The sequence below is a fragment of the Camelus ferus genome, chromosome 16 (assembly GCF_009834535.1).
Source record: "Camelus ferus isolate YT-003-E chromosome 16, BCGSAC_Cfer_1.0, whole genome shotgun sequence".
Classification (NCBI taxonomy): Eukaryota; Metazoa; Chordata; class Mammalia; order Artiodactyla; family Camelidae; genus Camelus; species Camelus ferus.
Window position 1 is genome coordinate 22,056,816 of NC_045711.1, and position 17,869 is coordinate 22,074,684.

Here is a 17,869-nt window from a genome sequence, read left to right on the forward strand (position 1 = left end):
GGCTCCCTCCAGGCCTGACAGTCGCACCCCATCTTTCACAGCCCCTTCTGGGAACGGTCATTAGCACTCCTAAGGAAGAGTGAGAAAGGATGGATCCTGGTAGGTGTTTGCACATCGTCTCCTGTATCGGATTGTAAAGGCTTTGAAGGCAGGGACCCTGTTTCCCCCCAGAACACACAGGATGCGTCCCTGCTCACAGCGTGTTCTCAGTCACTGTCTGTGGGGGTTCTGACAGCTGGCTGGGGTGGGGTGGAAGCAGGCCTGTGTCTCATTAGTGCTCCGTCCCGCCTGGGCCGGCTGGTGAGGGGCCCGGTGGGTTTCCATAACCTGGTGGTGCGGGAGGGTATGAGGAAGGCCTGGGCCTCCTCCCAGGTGTGTTGTGGGCACACTCTGTGCCCCAGGGCTTGAGGCGTGGTGCTGCCAGGGTGTTGGGGGAGCCCGCTGGTCCATGGGAGGGCCATGCAGCTTCTGGCCCGGTGAGGAACGGGGCCCCAGTTCTGCCCCTGAGTTGGCAGCAGGGAGGCGGTGCCCTGCGGGCTGAGCTGGGCTCTGCATCCAGCCACACTGGCTCCCTTCCCTTCAGCCTGGAAGTGCACCTTGGGCTGTGTGCCACTCTCCCCAGCACAGGGCTCAGCTGCCAGGGAGAGCAGAGTGCCTCCGAAGGAGGGGCTCTCAGGTGTGTCCTTGAGCCCCCTGCTTTGCTGGCCTTGGAGTGAGGAGCAGGTGAAAGGGAAGGAATCTTCCTGGGAAGGTACTGGACTCTTCTAGAAGATGCCAGACTCCTCGGGAAGAGAGCCTGAGGCTCCGTGGGTGCGTGGCCCCGGCTGGCTGCGCCCTGCGTGGTGCAGTGCAGCCCGTCCACTGGGGAGGCAGCTCGTGATTATTGATGCTAATGGAAAACCGAAGTGAAATGGATAATTCAAGATGGCAGACGAATCAATATTATTTATATTTAGCTTGTGAGTGCACTGCGTATTTCTCTGCTGGCAGGTTGGCCTTCACAGTTATGTGTTGCAGAATCCAAGAATCTGCTGTCGGCGGGCCAAGGGCTGCCACCTTGCTCTCCCTCCAGGAGAGCTGCTGGAATGCACGCAAACCCCTCGTGACTTGGCGGCCGGCACAGAGGGGCGCGCCAGGCCGTCCTTCCCGGTGCCCACCCTCCGCACCTCTCAGAGGTCCCCTGCTGCTGACATGCCTCCTGCTGCGGGAGATTGTTGAGAAACAGCTGGGAAGAACGCTCTATTCAAATGGGGTTTTATGCAGCTGTTTTAGACGATGTGGAAGCAAATCCACAATACGGTGTCCCTGGAAGAGGATGTCGGTGGAACAATCTGGGTTTTTTCACGTGGAAACACACACGTGTATTGTCTTCACACAGTAGGTGCTCCGTGCGCACTTGCTGGGTGGGCGGCTGGGGGCTCAGTTAGGGGCGTGGGTCCCTGTGCCAGTGGGTGCGTCTCTCTAGGAGCCCATGCGTGTGCCCTGCGACACGTGGAATACCTCCCATCTCCAGTGGGAATCTGCCCACTCCCCCTTCCCCTGCGTTGGCGCCTCCATCTGGGCACCAGTGCTTTCCGGCCCCAGAGTTTAAAAAATGACCTTTGACTTCTAGGACGTCTTATACTAGGCGTTGCATAGATTTGAATTTTCACTTTAAGCCAGTGGCTGGGCTCACGCTGCCCTCCCAGAAGAGCACCGTGGAGTGGCGTGGACTCAGGACAGAGTCGGGGGCCGGGCTGGCGAGGATTGCTGGCTGTGCAGGATGCGTCCTCTCCGTGCTCGGGCCTGGGCCGGCCTGTGTGCTCACCGTGCCTGTGTCTGTCTGAGGCCCTTCGGTGCCTGATTTAAATACCCAGCCAGAATGAAGGCTCTCAAGTCGACTTGGTGGGGGGAGGGAAAAACGGAGCTTGGAGAGGAGCCGGTTGATGGTGAGGAAAAGATGTTCCTAGAAAATGTCTTGAGGTCTGGAGAGAACAGCCTAGCTCCTCTTCTATCCGTCCCGAGGCCTGGGTGTGTGTGGAGGGCCCTGCCCCACTGCTTCCCGTGCAGAACCTCCTAGAAATGGAAGCCGTGTTCCTGGACTCACACCCTCGGTCTCAGAAAGCTCCCATGGACTTTCGGGGGCATCTGGCACCGTCTCAGCCCTTAGCTCTTGGATTTTTCTACTTCCAGTGACAAGCAGTGGAGGAAAGGGGCTCAGCCTCTCACCACCTGGGCACGTAGTAGGTGCTTAATAACCGTTGCAAGAACGCGGGGTGGGGGCTGTTCTCTTGTCCTGAGAATGTGGATCGACAGCTTCGTTTTCCTCAGTAACATCTCTCCCTCTGTATCCCCCTAAACCTCAAAACAACTCGGAGAGGGAGGGAGGAGATGGATGGATTCCCCAGAGGTCCACATCCGCCTGTGAGCGTCTTCTTCGATCACCTCCAAGCATCTTCTCTTTCTGTCCTGGTCCCGCTGGCCCTCTTTCCTCTGCTGCTCCCTGGGACTGAAGCAGGCTGGCAGTAGGACATGGCTGGGCAGAGCAGATGTCCTTCTGTCCAGGGCCGGGACCTGAGCCCGTGCCTGGCGTGGCCGTCAGGTTTGGTTGCTTCCCCTTCTTCCTTAGTCATTTAAACAATCAAGGCACAAAAAGAAAACTAACGTTGGTAGGAGACACGATCATATCATAGGCTTATCTGAAGCTGTCAGGCCACTCGGGTTCCCAGAAATTAAATTATTTTAGAATTCCATCAAATGAAGGGAGGGCTCCCCTCTCCAGTTCCCGTCCCCTTGCCGCTTCCTCTCGCGGCCCCTCTCTCCTTGCCCACCCCTGCCTGCCAGTGAAAGATTTTCTGGCTGTGTCAAGGCAATGTGACCTGGTTCTGTAATAAAGAGGAGGCTTATTAGAATTAAGGCCTAACAGCGCTAAAAAAGCAATCTTTGCAAGATTGAGGCCACGGGGGAATTGTAAATTCTCGGCAAAGACCTCATTTAAGGATTGGAATAAAAACTTGACACGCATGTGCGGGTGCGCACACATGAAAGGGATCCTCACAAAACAAAAGAAGCTTAGTTAAAGGAAAAGAGAGCAAAGGGGAGGGGGAGGGGAGGGGGAGGGGCGGGGGCAGGCAGGAGGATGGTGTGACTCTGTCCCTGGTCCAATGCGCGGATCTCCTGGGTGGCGCTTGCCCGCCATGAGGCGGCTGTCCTCCTATGCGGGTCTCTGTCTGCACCTGTGCCTCTCCCGGAGCCACTGCCACCCACCTCTGTCACCTGAGGGCTGTATCAGCCAAAGGGGCCTGCCCACCCCCCGCCTGATGTGTGGGCATCACCGTGCCAGACCGAGGGGCTGGGGCCCCTCCCCTCTCTGCCGGTCCCCTGGGGGTCAACATTTCTTACCTGGTTGTCGCTGTGGTTTGGGGTCTGCTCGGGCAGGGGTTCGGGTGGTGCAGTGTGGTGTGTCTGGCTCCCTCGGGGAGGTGAGGGGCAGGGAGGTGAGCCTAAGACGATGCTGTCAGTGGGGAGCCGGGTCTGGCTACGCCAAGGCCACAGGTGCCTTTACCTGTCGTCCTGGCGCTCCAGGGCCGCTCGAGCGGCACAGCGCAGGCTGGGCGGCTTGCAGACAGCACTCCTGCATCCCGGCGGCTTGCAGACAGCACTCCTGCGTTTCTCTCCGTTTGGAGGCTGGAGTCCAAGGTCAGGGCACCGGCAGATAAGGGTCTGGTCAGGACCCGCTTCCCGGTTCATAGCTGGTGCCTTCTCAGCTGCGTGGTGTCCACTCAGGTGGGAAGGAGCAACGGAGCTCCCTGGAGTCTCTTTTATCAGGACGCTAACCCCTCCCCACCTAGTCACCTCCCAGAGGCCCCACCTCCTGACACCAACACACTGGAGGTTAGGTTTCAGTGTATGGATTTGGAAGGGACACAGACACTGTCAAGGGTTATGGTTACTTGCAGTGACCAGTCTCATGGTGGGGATGCTTGGAAACCTGGCCTTCAAGGGACAGGCGGGGGGCTGGAGGGGGTGGGGGCACATGCTCCCCAGAAATGGACAACCTGCCAGGACCACTGTGGGAGGGTGTCCCTTGGAGACCTCTGGGCTCAGCCCTCACCGGCTGTGTCTGTGGCCGTGGCGATCAGGCCCGTGTGTGCTGGCAGCTCCTGCCCCAGGCACCCGCGCTTCTCTGCCCCTGAGCTTCCTCTGAAGGGGAAGGGGGCTCACTCAGGCTGCCAGCAGGGCCGTGGGGAGTTTAATGTGCCAGGGGCAGCCCTCCACCCAGGGGCACAGGGTTAGCAGAAATCTCTCCCCAGCTTCCCTGCCTCCCCAGGGACAGGGGGCTGTCTGTGTTTCCCCAGAGGGCCCCCCAGGAATCAAGCCACAGCTGCCCACGGGGTGACCAGTTTGATAATAGTGTATAAATAGACAGATAAATTCACACATACACACTCTCAGCTGCTCTTCCATCCCTGGCTCAGGCTTCTGGGATCACAAGTCATCTGTACCCATGCCTGTCTCAGGCTGTACGTCAGGGGCTTCAAGCTGACCCAGCGACCCTGCAGGAAACCTGAATTCGGGAGGATGGAGAGGAACATGGGGCCCCTGTGGCTACTGCGCTGCCGTATCACTCTGTCTGCGCCTGCGCACTGATGACTCTGGGCACAGTGTCCTTGCCTTTCTGGGTGTTGGAGCCTGGCTGGGGGCTCTTCCTTTTGGGGCCAGGATTGTCGTGGGGAAGGTGTTCCCCGCACTCCAGAAACTCCAGAAGCACAAAGTGGTTGTGCCGAGTACTCTCACCTGCAGAGTGCGGCCTCGGGAGTAGGCGGGCTCAGTCCTGCAGGGACGCCCAAAGCCTTGGCCCTGGGCTCCCTGGCCCTGGGGGGGACGCATCTCGATGGGTGCCAGGCCCCGAGACACCAGGCAGATGCTCGGGGTCTCTCTTGGTGCACCTCTTGTGGTGGGACTCCTCATGCTCGGTTCTGGATCCGTGTCCCGGGACAGTGAGGTGGGGGAGGGTACAGCCAGACCTGTGCTGAAAACACACTGGTGGAATTTTCGGGACAGGGGACAGCTCCCTCCTCCCAGGGCCCAGGGGGGCCTCAGAAGTGGCTGTCTTCACAAGCCCTCAGACTTGTTCTGTGCTCCTGGAAAATGGGACTCCGGGGATTTCTGGCAAGTCAGCTCCGTCTTGACCCCTCTCCTCTTGAGAAGTTCACTGAAGATTCCTCTGAGGTTTGGGTGGGTCCTTTTCCACGACGTGGGTCAGAGTGAGAATATTTTTCCCAGGGATGCGTGGATGTCCCTGTGTCTTCCTGTCCCGTCTGCTGGGTTCCGGGCCATCTGGGTTCTGGGGAATGGAGGCGGAACCTCCAGGTGAGGTAGGAGAACAGGTCTCTCTACCTGCTTCGCTTTCAGTGGCCAAAATGACCTACTAAGAAGTACCTTTGACCTTCAGCTTTCTTTCCTGGGGGAGCCTTTCCTAAGGTCCAGGTGAGATGGATTTCCTTATACTAAGGTGCCAGCCGCAAAGGGCCACCAGGAACGCAGTTTGCATTTCAGGCCATTAAAAAAACCCTGAGGGGGCTGGGAAGGAAACAACAGTCCCAAACTTGGCAGCAAATAGATTGCAATTTTTGGAAGCTTATCTATGTGAAGAATGAGTTTTCAGCTCTGCAGGAATATTCATTTGCCTCTTAAACAAAGGGCAATTATATGCAGTCCTCCTTTCCTTTTGTTGGCTTCCAGAGAAGGATCTGGAGTTGGTCCCTCCACTGGAGTACCCACCCTCTTAAAAGGATAGGAAGGGAAAGTTTCAGAATGACTGTTCTTAGTTTACAGCATATTGGTATATGTCTGTCACCCACCTGGGCCTGGTCGTCTGGTGTCCTCATCCTGAGCGATGACAGATCAGGACAGTAAATGAGTAATAAGTGTGTGTGTTGGGGAGCAGTGCAGTGGGGAGGGGAATCAGACAGGAGGGGCAGATTGGGGCAAACGTGAGACAGATGGAGGTGAAGAGGAAGCAGAAGCAGCCCCAGATGCCTGGCTTTCTCTCTGGGGGACCCCCAGGGAGCCCTGTGCCCCCGCCCCACCAGGAAGTGTGCCAGGAGGGAAGCGCAGCGGTGGGGAGGGAGCCCAAGGCTGCTCTTGTCCTCCTCCTCCTCTTTCCTTTTCTTTTTTAATCCCAGGGCTTCATTCTCCAGAAGCTGTCATTTTGCATAAACCTCTCACCAGGCACATCCATTCTCACAGCCAAAATCTCCATATCAAACACTGCATCCACCATGGAACTGACAGCCCTCCCTACCCTGCATGGGGCCTCAGAGAGGCTGGCAGGACAGACACCCCGTGCAGGGGCGACGCAGGACAGACTGAGTGGGTGACCCGGGAATGCCGCCAGTCCGTCCTTACCACCTTCCTCAGGCCTCCTGGGGGGATCCTTGCTCCTTCCTGACGTCTCTGATGGGTGTGCGTGGCCTGCATGCCCTCAGTGGGGGGCACACAGGAGCCTGGGAGTGGAGGGGAAGACCTATGTCCCTCCAAAAAAATACATTGACATCCTAACCAGCAGTACCTCAGAATGTAATCTTATTTGGAAATAGAGTCTTTGCAGGGTAATTAGGTTAAAATCAGGTCATTAGCGTGGTCCTGATCCGATAGGACTGGCATTCTTACAAAAAGGGATAGCTGGGAGACAACACGCTCAGAGGGAAGACCCGCCGTGTGCCTGAAGGCATGCGTCTGCCCAAGAAGGGCCACCAAGGACAGTTAGCAACTACGTGAAACCAGGACGGAGGAGCAAACCACGTGAAACTGGGACAGGACAGACCCTCGGAAGGAGCCAACCTCGCCTGCGCCCTCCTCACCCCCAGACTGCGAAGGATCGATTTTGGCTGCCTTAAGGGTGTGGTCCTCTGATAGGATCACCCCAGGACACTCACGTGGCCAGCTTGGAGGCATGGCCAAGTTTGGAACTGAGCTTCCAGGCCAGCAGCCCTGGCAGGCTGTTCACTTCTCAGGAAACAGCGATGCTGAGGGGTCAGGTGGGTGTGGCTTCCTAGACCAAATAGTAATCCAGCTTGCAGATTCCTTTCTAAAAGAGGGATTGTCAGTCAACCCACCAACTATTGTTCACTTTCCTGGCCGGGGAAGGCCCTGTGCTGGAGACCTGGAGTGGCTGAAGAAGGACACCAAGCTGCCCTCGGGAAGTCCTCAGTCCAGGCAGTGAGAGGGGTCCCAGGAGGCCTTCTTACAGCGAGAGTTCCCTGCAGGGGTAAAAGACCAGTTGCCAAGTTCAAGAGAGCACACATGATTTTACAATTTCAAAATTGTAGAATAGATAAACAAGATTACACTGTATAGCACAGGGAAATATATACAAAATGTTATGATAACTCAGAGAGAAAAAAATGTGACAATGAGCGTGTATATGTCCATGAATGACTGAAAAATTGTGCTGAACACTGGAATTTGACACAACATTGTAAAATGATTATAAATCAATAAAAAATGTTAAAAAAAAAAAAAAAAAAGAGAGAGAGAGAGCACACATGAGAAAGTGTCCAGGGTGAGGCCTGGCCCACGTTCAGGCTCAAAAGCATTTGTGAACATTATTGTGAGCTCAAGAGCCAGAGCTGGGTGGCCTGCCCCGCCTAACCCCACAACCTGGAAACTCCTACTCATGCTTCAAGACCCAGCTCAAATGTCCCCTTCTCCCATGAAGTGGTCCTGCCCTGATTCCTCCAGGGGCTCCTTCATGTGTTCTCCCATGGCCTCTCCCCTCCCTCCAGGTGGGACCTGGACTGGGGGTCCTATAATTTCCTGGCAGCATACCCTATTCTTCCTCTGGGTGCCCAGCCCTTTCTATGGCTGCATTTCCCAAGCTGTGGTCCCTGGACCCCTTGCAATGGAAACCTGAACAATGCAGGTTCCCAGGCCAGACTCCACCCCTGGCCAACAGAGACAGCAGTAACCAGCTCCCTCGGAAGTCCCAGAGGGACACTGTGTGTTAAGGCTGGAGGGTGGGGTTAGGTGGCATCCAGGTAGACTTCTGTGGTGTTGTCCCTGACCGGTGCTTGTGGGAGAGACTTTCAAGGCAGCCCTCTGCTTGGCTGGGCGACTTCTGCAGCCCTGGGCTGGAGGACCTGGCTGGGCAGCCCCACGAGTTGGTAGATGAGGCTGGTGTTCTGGTCATGACACTGTGGTTACTTTTCTCCCCATCTCTCCGCCCCCTACCCCTGAGCAGGAGGATTGGCCCATCACTGTGGTCGGAGCATCACAGGCCTCTAAGTTATGATTAAAACAGCAGAACCCCTGCTGGTGCCTCTGGCAAAGAACTGCAGAGTGGGGCTTTGAGATCAGGCTGTCCCTGACCACTGGCCCTGCACCCCTCACAAGAATGATTTGAGGACCACACGTGACAGTGTGTGTGCTGGGGCGCCGGCTGTACAGTGGCCTATGATGTCCCCAGCGTCACCCTCTCCTCACACCGTCTCCTCTTTCTGGGGGCTGGAGGGGGTCTTGCAGAGCTGATGCACTGAAGGGTGGATGTTCTGGGTCTATGTTGCTCATTTTCCTGCCTTGCACGCACCTGCCACATAATTTTTGGGGCCGGCCAGTTGTTGAGTTGATTTCAAACGGCCATGCCAGGACAAGTTTCTCCATCTGCAGCAGCAAAAGGGGGGAAAATTTTTTTTCCCAAATCTCCAGCATGGAATTTTCCCAGTTACTTTAAATAAATTTTACTTATTTGCGCTGTGCATTCAGATAAGAATTACCAGCCTTGCACAGATGCAAATTCAGAGTTGTAAAAGGAATATTGACAGCAGTTGCAACCACATCACCATCTCTCCTGCGATCAAATGCCCTGGCTGCTGTCAGAGGAAAATGTAGCATTTGAAAAGCTGCAAGAGAACACACTCTCCAACAAACAAAACAAGCCTCTCTGGAGGAACGCAGGAGAGGATGCTTCTGAGAACTCTGCAGGGACATTCCAAACAGCTCCTTACATTTCTGATTGAAAATATATTAAAAGAAAAATTTAGACCAAAGATCTCACCAAGTAAATCAATTATAAAGCATGCCAGACTGAATTTAGCTGCATGTCTCTGTTGGGTTCTGTCTAATACTGAGAAGCAGGATGAAGTTGTGGAGCTTCCTGCCTTTAGGGGGAAGAGTGTATGAGTTAGCTACTGCTGTGTAACAGACATGTCCCAGATACAGAAGCTTGAAACAACTCTTTTTCCTTCTTGCTCAGTCAGACCATGTCCATAGCCTCCCAGCTGCCTGGACACACCTAGGCTGCAGAGTGGGAAGGGGATTGAGGATCGGGTAGCCAGAGGTTCACTAAAAAATGCAAATATGATCATATTGATTCAGTGCTTTGAATGCTTTACATTCTCAGGATAAGCACAAAAATCCTGAGGGGCTTCTTTTAGCTGACCTCACAGCCATCTCAGAGCCATCCTGCCTCCTGGCCTTTCAGTTCCTCAGACAGGCTGCACTCCTCCAAGCCCCAGGGCCTTTGCACAGGCTTCCCTTCTGCTTGGAGTGCTCACTCTTCCTTTCCCCCTTTGCCTTGTCATTAATCCCATTAGTCTTCAGAGCTCAGTTCATAAGTCACTTGTCTAAGGAAGACTTCCCTGACTGTCCCCACCCAGAGGTCCCAGCTAGCTTTTCCTGTCCCTCCTGCAGGGCTCCCTGTAGCTCTGATTATGGCTGCAGTGCAGTTGCTGTGTTGCATTGATGTCCGCCTGCCTTCTGTAGGCTGTCTGTCTGAGTCATCACTGTGTCCCAGAGGGTGCATGGTGCCTGCTCCCAAAAGGCCCAATAAACAATTGAGATCAGTGGATGAATGTGTCAGGGATGACCACACACATCAGCTCACTGGGTCCTGAAGACAGCCCAGTGACATGGGCCTCCTTGGCCCTGCTTTACTGAGAAGCAACTGAGAAACAGGAGGAAGGGGGGCTGGAGCGATGCCACTTCAGCCCAGAGGGGGTCCCCTCCCTGCAGCGTCCCGTGCTGACTTGCTGGAGTTCCATTGTGCATTTTTTGGGGTTTGGGTCTCTAGTCCCTGACAGGGACCCTTAGGAACGGAGTCTTGCCTGTCCCCTGCCTTGCCCATGACAGCTCATCCCCGGAAAGCATTGCCCTGAGGTGGGGGCACAGCAGGCTGTTCGGGGCACAAGTGTCCCACGGCTCTGGTTGAGGCTGGACTAAAGAATGACCACTTTCTCAGAAACCACATCTGGCCACATCCCATGTGGCAGTCACACAGTGGTGGCTGCTCGCGACTCAGGTACCTCCAGGAAATGCATCTTGAGCTGCATTTTATTGAAAACAGAAAGCTCTTGTTTACTACCCCCAAGTCATCAGTGAAGGGCAAAGGGAGGCATGGAGAGGTGGGAGGGGAGCACGCACGGGGAAGTGGGAGGCGAACACTCACTCTTCCAAGGTCGGATATGTGCACGCACACACACCTGTGCACACACATGCACGCTCAGACATGCATGTGTGTGTGTTCAGGGCTGTAGCAGAGGGGCTACCTGGCCTCAGGGTCAGCACAGTTCATTAAGAGAAGGTTCTCCAAAGTGGCCCTGGTCCCATGGCAGCATCCATGGGAACCAAGCCAAGTCCCTTCTGGGCCCTGCTTCCCAGGGCCTTGGAACCGCCAGCAGTCTCCCTTGCCAGGTCCGGAGCAGGTGGCATCTGCTCCCCCAGGCTGTGTGGGCATGGGAACAGCCCTTGTCCCCTCCCTATTGGGAGGCCAGATGGAAATCCGGTCCTGTGTCTCGTGTGATGGGGAGGGCCCCTGTGACCTGGGGCTGAGGTGGGCCAGAGAGCACCTCTAAGACCCGTGTCCCTCTTTAAAGAAGGTGTTTCCTTTCCTTGGTGCACAGTGAGCGGAAGCCGAGCAGCTGAGCCATTTGGTGACTCTCTGAGCATCCCTCCCGCTTGGTGTCCTCTGTTCTCTTTCGCCCGAGGCGCATTAGTGTGTCAGCTCCCAGGATTGCAGCCGGCCCTGCCTTCCCTTCACTGGGGTCAGCAGAAATGTGGACGAGGCAGGGAGGGTGCGCGCTGGAAGAATGGTCAGATGAACCCAAGCCTGGGTGTAAGTCTTCCTCCTTGACTCTGGAAGCCCAGCAGCATCTAAGACGTCCTAATGCACTAGTGGCTTTCAGTCTCCATTGGCCTTGGGTCAGCCTTGTTAAGACAGACTTTTTTTTTTTTAATTGAAGTGCAGTCAGTTATAATGTGTTGATTTCTGGTGCACAACGCAGTGTCCCAGTCATGCATGTATACACATATATTCGTTTTCATATTAGACAGACTCACTTTTGATCACAAATATTCGACACCTCCCTCCCCACTCCTGTGGAATTCCAGTGTGACCACATGAGCTTCTTGGGTCAGTAACCAAAGTTATTGATGTGTGCCTCAATGTCACATTTGTCACTTCCGGGCAGGAGGTTAGGATGGAGTGTGGGTTCACTCTGCACTCCTTCCTCTGACATCACCACCAGGAATGTTCCAGATAGAGGTCATTTTGTCAGCCTGGGTGTGAGCAGCTCAGTGGACCAGTGATGGAAATGTAGCGTGAGCAAGAAAGGTCTTTGCTGTTAAAGCGACTGTCACTCTGTGACCTTTGTTATAGCGGCAGAACCTCCCCTCCCCTGGCTGACGTGGGCCCCCTCCCGAAGTCCCAGCCTGGCGGGGGTGCCAGCACCTCAGCCTTGCTGTTTAGTTCAGTGGGCACCTGCTGAACCATCGTGGTCTGTGCCCAGAGTGGTGTGGGCTGTTAGGTGGCATTGGGTTTGGTCTTTGGTCTGTTGGAGTTGACTGGTTGGGTGGGGGATGAACTTTCAAATCTGTGAAGTAGGACGTGGTTCAGGGTGGACTGATGAACCCTTGGCCAATGGATAGAACTTGGATCGTCAAAGAAACAAGAAGGAAGAAGAGAAAGAGGAGGAGAAGGTGGGCTGGAGCTGGGGATGGGCAGTAGGAGGTGCCCAGCAAGCTCCAGGCAGGGCAGATAAGCGAGGCAGTGGAGAGAGGCCTGGGCGCGCAGGCCTGGAGGGCGGCGGGAGGCCTGGCGCGCTTGGAGAGCTGCAGTCCACGGGCTGCCCTTAAGACCGGCAGTCCTGTGGCCCCAGCCCCCCTTTAGGGATGGGGAACGGACATCCAGTGCAGCTCTGGAGGTCAGCAGACACCGGGGCCATGGAGCTCGTGCACTGGGTCGACCAGGCCCCACCACGCTTCCCGACGGCCCATTCAGCCTGTGGCGGAGAGCCAGTGCGCTCCCGGGGCCCCGTCCCCCCTGTTTCTTGGAGAAGGAAACCAGCCCGGAGCTTGGCCCTCCTCTTCCCCTTCCCCCTCTTCCCCTCCATATGGTGGGTCTCCCCCTCGGTGCAGCCTCTGGTTCAGCCTCTGGGGTCCCTCCTGCTTCCCCACCTCCTGCCTGTCCTTCCCAGAGCAGATCCCAAGGCCCAGGTGTTGTGGAAATGGTCTGCAGAACAGTGTCTTCCTGTGGAAACCCAGGGAAAATGACACGTGAATGTCAAGGCCAGAAAAGGGGGGCTGTTCTTGGTTCTGGGATGCTTGAAGCAAATGGGCTGATTTGACGCCCCCTCCCATCTGGGCTTTTCTGGGGAGCGTGACGGGCCACCCACCTGGCCGCTGGGCCCACATGTGTGTCTAACGCCGCACGAGGGCAGGCGCCCGGGACCAGGGCCTTGGAGCAGATGCCCGGGGTTGCAGAGAGGACGGGGACATTTGGAGGCTGTGAGTGTAAAATGCAGCCAACCCCGTCCTCGACCACTGCTTTTTGGAGGATGTAATAAAGCAGGGAGTTTGCAGCCAGTGTGGACACAGCTGTGCAGTCAAGGGTGTGTGGTGATGGTGTGAGCCCTGCTGTCAGCAGCTGGCAAAGGTTCTGAGCCGGGAAAATAGCAGAATTCTGGAATGATCCACCATTTGCCTGAAACCTTAAAACACCAAGCAAACCCTACAGTAGCTGCCTGTGCCTCTGGCTTTCTAGAAGAAGCTGCATATAGGTTTAAGTTTTTATGCTGTTTTATTTTATCTTTTAAAGCCAGGCCAGGGAGTTCCTTTCCCACAGACACTGTGAATTCAAATGACATCTCTCCAAATAGTCTCTGTTGAGGACATGGAAAAGGCAGGTCAGTGCTCAGGTTTCGTGGCCCAGAGGGGGTTCCAGGAGGAGAGCGGGTAATCCCAGCCTTCCCCTGGTGTTGCCAGGGAGGGGGCTGTTCTGTGTGCAGCCCTCACAGCCCCCGCCCTAACTGTGGTCGTGTACACGAGGACATGCAGGTACCGGCCACCCAGAGCCCTCTGGCTGTGGGCGCGGCCTCACCCTCAGCCTCCACCGCAGTTCACGCTTTGCTCCATGGCTGCCATCTGCCTGCTCCGCGTCCCTGATTACCCGGGAGTTATTTGAGGATAGGGCTTGTGCCCTGGCACTCCCCAGAGCTGTACGGTTACTAAGCTCCTGGTTTCCCTGGACATCGTGGTTGCCCCTGGCATCGCCGAAACCCCCGGTGGGTGAGGTAGACGGGAGGGAAGCACTGCAAGTGGCCCTTTTGGTTGAACAAATTTCAGCCAACCCTCCTCTGCCTCCAACCACCTGCATCCTGCCCATCAGCCAGCCTGCCAGCTCTCAGTCCCGGAAGGGAGGGTACTCTGGGGCCAGGTGGAGGGGCAGCGGGATCCTGAGCTGAGCGGATGCTTATTTTTAGGAGCTCGTGGGCACTGCTGCCCATGCTGGGTCTACACAGCGGTCCCCACAGATCCATCCTCGGTGGCAGGGGTCCAGAGCCACCCTGGTGCCAGGGGACCTGGGCTGGCCACCGGTCAGAGCTTTGGCATGAAGGACCCTTTAGCCTGATGCAACTGTGGTCCAGAGAGCGTTGTACCCCAATCTCCCTGGTGCCTGCCTTCCCCTGCCCCTCCCCAGCTCCCGCCTCCCTTTCTCTGGGTTTTCCAGGGAGGAAGTAGGTTGACCAGCTGCTTCAGGAGCCGGAGCCAATTCTGAAACTGGCAGGAATGAGAAGCCACAAGATGTGTTTGTGCCGGCACGGAGATCTTAATTGGCAAAGCATGTGCCCGTCGCTTTAACACTGGACTTCTGGAAACTGCTGCCTCTTATCAAGGGACCTTGGCACTAGAGACATAGAGTTTTTTAATGTAATATCATTAATTTTAAATTGAGCTCAGTGACAGGTTTTGAAATCACTGAGCTCAAAGACGTTTTTGGATGGTGCTCCTTTTCCCTGTAGGGCATTTCCTTGTTCAGCTGAGTCCACTCAGGTAAGTGAAGATCTGCTGCCTTCCTTCTGCATGGTGGCCATGCAGCTCCCGGGCCGAGGGTGCCAGCGTGCCCCATTTGTAGTACTGGGTTCCTTTGGCGACCCTACACTCCACCGAGTTTTCAGACGTGTTTCTCACTCCCTGCTTTTTTGTTCTAGCCAGAATTGTTGGGAAATCTAATTTCAGGGAGTTTAAACCTTGGGAATTGGAAAACAGAAATTTTCTGCACCAGCTCTCTCCATCCTCTTCAAAGCCAAGATCGTTTCTCGGGTTTTGAGTGAGAAGCTATGATGGGGGGTCTGGTGTGGGTCTGGTGGTGAACAGTGCTGATGATGCTTCCAGTAATGCACTCCCAGCATGCTGGGTTCTGCAGGTTTGGGTTATCTGCTCCACCCTAATCAGGTCCTTGGGGCCAAGGCTGGGGCTTCCATAGACCCTGTTTTAATTATGGATAAGTGGATGCTTGGATAGATCTCATCATGACCAGGTGAGAGGTGATTAGTGGCACTTGGGGCCAGAGCGGTGTCTCTGTATCACTCAGAGTTCTCCTGAAAAACAGGACCGATAGGATAATTCTATATCCCCATCTCCATCCCCATCTCCATCCTCATCCCTATCTCCATCCCCATCCCCATTCTCATCCCCATCCCCATCTCCATCCTCATCACCATCCTCATCCCCATCTTCATCCCCTTCCTCATCTCCATCCCCGTCTCCATCCTCATCCTCATCCCTGCCTCCATCCTCATTCCCATCCTCATCTCCATCCCCATCTCCATCACCATCCTCATCCCCATCCCCATCCCTGTCTCCATCCTCATTCCCATCCCTGTCTCCATCCTCATTCCAATTCTCATCTCCATCCCCATCCCCATCTCCATCCTCATCACCATCCTCATCCCCATCTCCATCCTCATCCTCATCTCCATCCTCATCCCCATCCTCATCTCCATCCTCATCCCCATCCCCATTCTCACCTCCATCCTCATCCTCATCTCCATCCTCATCCCCATCCTCATCTCCATCCTCATCCTCATCTCCATCCTCATCTCCATCACCATCCTCATTCTCATCCCTGTCTCCATCCCCATCCTCGTCCCCACCCATAGCCACATCATCTCTGTCTCTACCTCTGTCTCTATCTCTATTCCCATCTCTGTCTCTTTCATTATCTATATCAAGAGATTTATTTTAAGGAATTTGCTCACTTGATTATGAGGCCTGGCAAGTCCAAAATTCCTAGGCTGGCAGCCTAGAAACTCAGGCAGGATTTATGCTGCAGGCTTGAGGCAGAATTTCTTCTTCTCCAGAAAACTTCAGTGTTTGCTCTGAAGGCCTTTAATTGATTGGAGGAGGTCCCCCACCACGTTATGGGGAGGTCTTGTTATCTGATTGTGGGTGGGAGCTGAACTGCACCACACCTTCACAGCCTCACTTAGATCAGCATTGGAGGGAATCACTGGGAGCTGCGGCCAAGTGGGCACATAAAACTGAACATCACAGTGTCCTTCCAGGTGCTCAGCAGGACCGGGTGACCTCCCCTTGGGAGCCAGGCTCTGACTGGTGGTTTCAGCCTAATTGAGACAGGAGATCTGCACAGATCACAGGGAATCTTGGAAATAACTTGCAGACCTCTGGGGAGGGGGCCAGACTAAAACCTGTGCGTGCTGAGCTGTTGGTAAATCTGCTCCGGCAGGCCTGTCCCGGTCGGGGCCTTCTCTCTTTCCCAGATGTTGGAAGTGACTTGACCCCATCTCAGCATTCAGACAGAGGTGCCCCAGTTCTCAGGTTTTTAGCCTCATTTTGTCTTGCTTTTTCAAAGTTGAATGATGGAGATTCAAACCACTCTTTTCTTTCTTTTCCTGGTGCACCTCTCACCCATTTCTCTAAGCCGAAGTCAGTCATATTTTTAAAAAAGAAATCTGATCTTGTCACTCTGTGTTTGAAACCCCTCAAAGGGCTACCCGTGGCCTGTGGAAGATAGTTGAGGCTCCACGGGGTCTGCCCGCCTGGCCCTGCCTCCTCCCCCCGCGCCTCAGCCGTGTCTCCTGAGTCTCTCCCGCCAGCTCCAGCAGTCCCTCCTGGGCCCCCGGGCCTCTGCCCATGTGGCTGCCTGTCTCCATGCCTCTTCCTGGTGGCTGTGTCCCCAGGATCTGCTAACTGAGAACCCCTGATCTGGAAGCCCCCTGCTGCACATCTGTGGAGTAGTAAGTCTGCCCCTTTCCTTTGCAGGATTTCCACAGTCGTAACTGCAGCCTGGAACCGTTTCTGTTTTCTCACGGGCAGCAGGCTCCCGAGGTGGGGCCGGGGCAGGGGTACCCTTTCTTCTCGGGCTGCGGAAGCTGGAGTTCATGGTCCTCTCCCCCCTGCCTGGTTTCCCACCTCTGCAATCTTGTTTGTTCCTGGAGCATGTCGTCCTTGCCCCAGACAGAGAAGGAGACACCGCTTTTCTCTGGCTGGTGCACGTCCCCCGCCCCCGTCCTGGTTTGGCTTCCCTCGCTGGCAGATTTATAAAGAAAACCCGAATCAGGATGGGGAGGGGAGTCAGGTGATGCAGGAGGGAGGGGAGGGAGAAGGAACATTCCGGAGGAAGATAGGAAGGCGGAAATAATCACCGGGACTCGACAGTGAGGGTTTGGCACACACCTCGGCTTGAATCACTGCCTTGGAAAATCCCAGATGTGGTTCTCCCAGCAGCTTCTTTCCCTCGGAGTGGCCACAGCTGTGGGATGGCGAGGGTCTGGCCCCTTAAAGGAACAGTGCCTGTTCTCCCGCGCTGCAGGGGGGAGCCAGCCAGTGCAGAGCATTGAAGGGCCTCTCTTCTCCCAGGCCCTTCCTGCAGGCGCCCCAAAGCCTCAGGCCACCCCTCGGGACTGCATCGCCCAGAGGCAGGTGTGGGGATAGGACCCTGGCAGGCAGCGTGGGCTCACCTGCCCCATCCTCCTCCATCTTTGTTGGTGGTCTTTGTCTGTCTCTCCTCCTCCTCTGTCTCAGGCACTGGGGAGGTATTTCTGGGGCCTCTGCTTCATTTTCTAGAGCTTCTCACAAAGCTCTGGGAAGGAGGGCGAATTCTAGGTTGCCCTGGGGTGGCCTTTGCCTCCGGCGGAGAAGGGGCAGAGAGGAGGTGGCAGTGACTGAGGTACGAGGGAGAAAGGGGTCAAGTGCCACAGGGTGAGGGGTTGCCGCTCAGATTTCAGATGCACAGTGATTGTTTAGAGTGAGCACAGCCCAGTATTGTACCGGGCATACTGACTCTGAAGGATTTGTTGCCTAAAATGCCAGTTTACCCGCCCGAGCTGTGCAGGGTGGAGGTGGGGGCTGCTGAGGAGGGACGCTGGGACGGTGCCTCCGAGGAGGGATGGGCACCTTTGGTAAGCGTCCTGATTTCCAGCATTTTGGTCCTTCTTTTAGTCCTCGGGGCCTGCTGCTGAGTTTACCCAGGCCTTTGCTGTTTATCTGCTGAGATGGGTGCCTAAAATGTACACGTTTGGAAACTGCTGTAGGCAACAGAGGGGAAGAGCAGGCTGACCCCTCACCTGCCGCTGGTGCTTTAGCTGTGAGC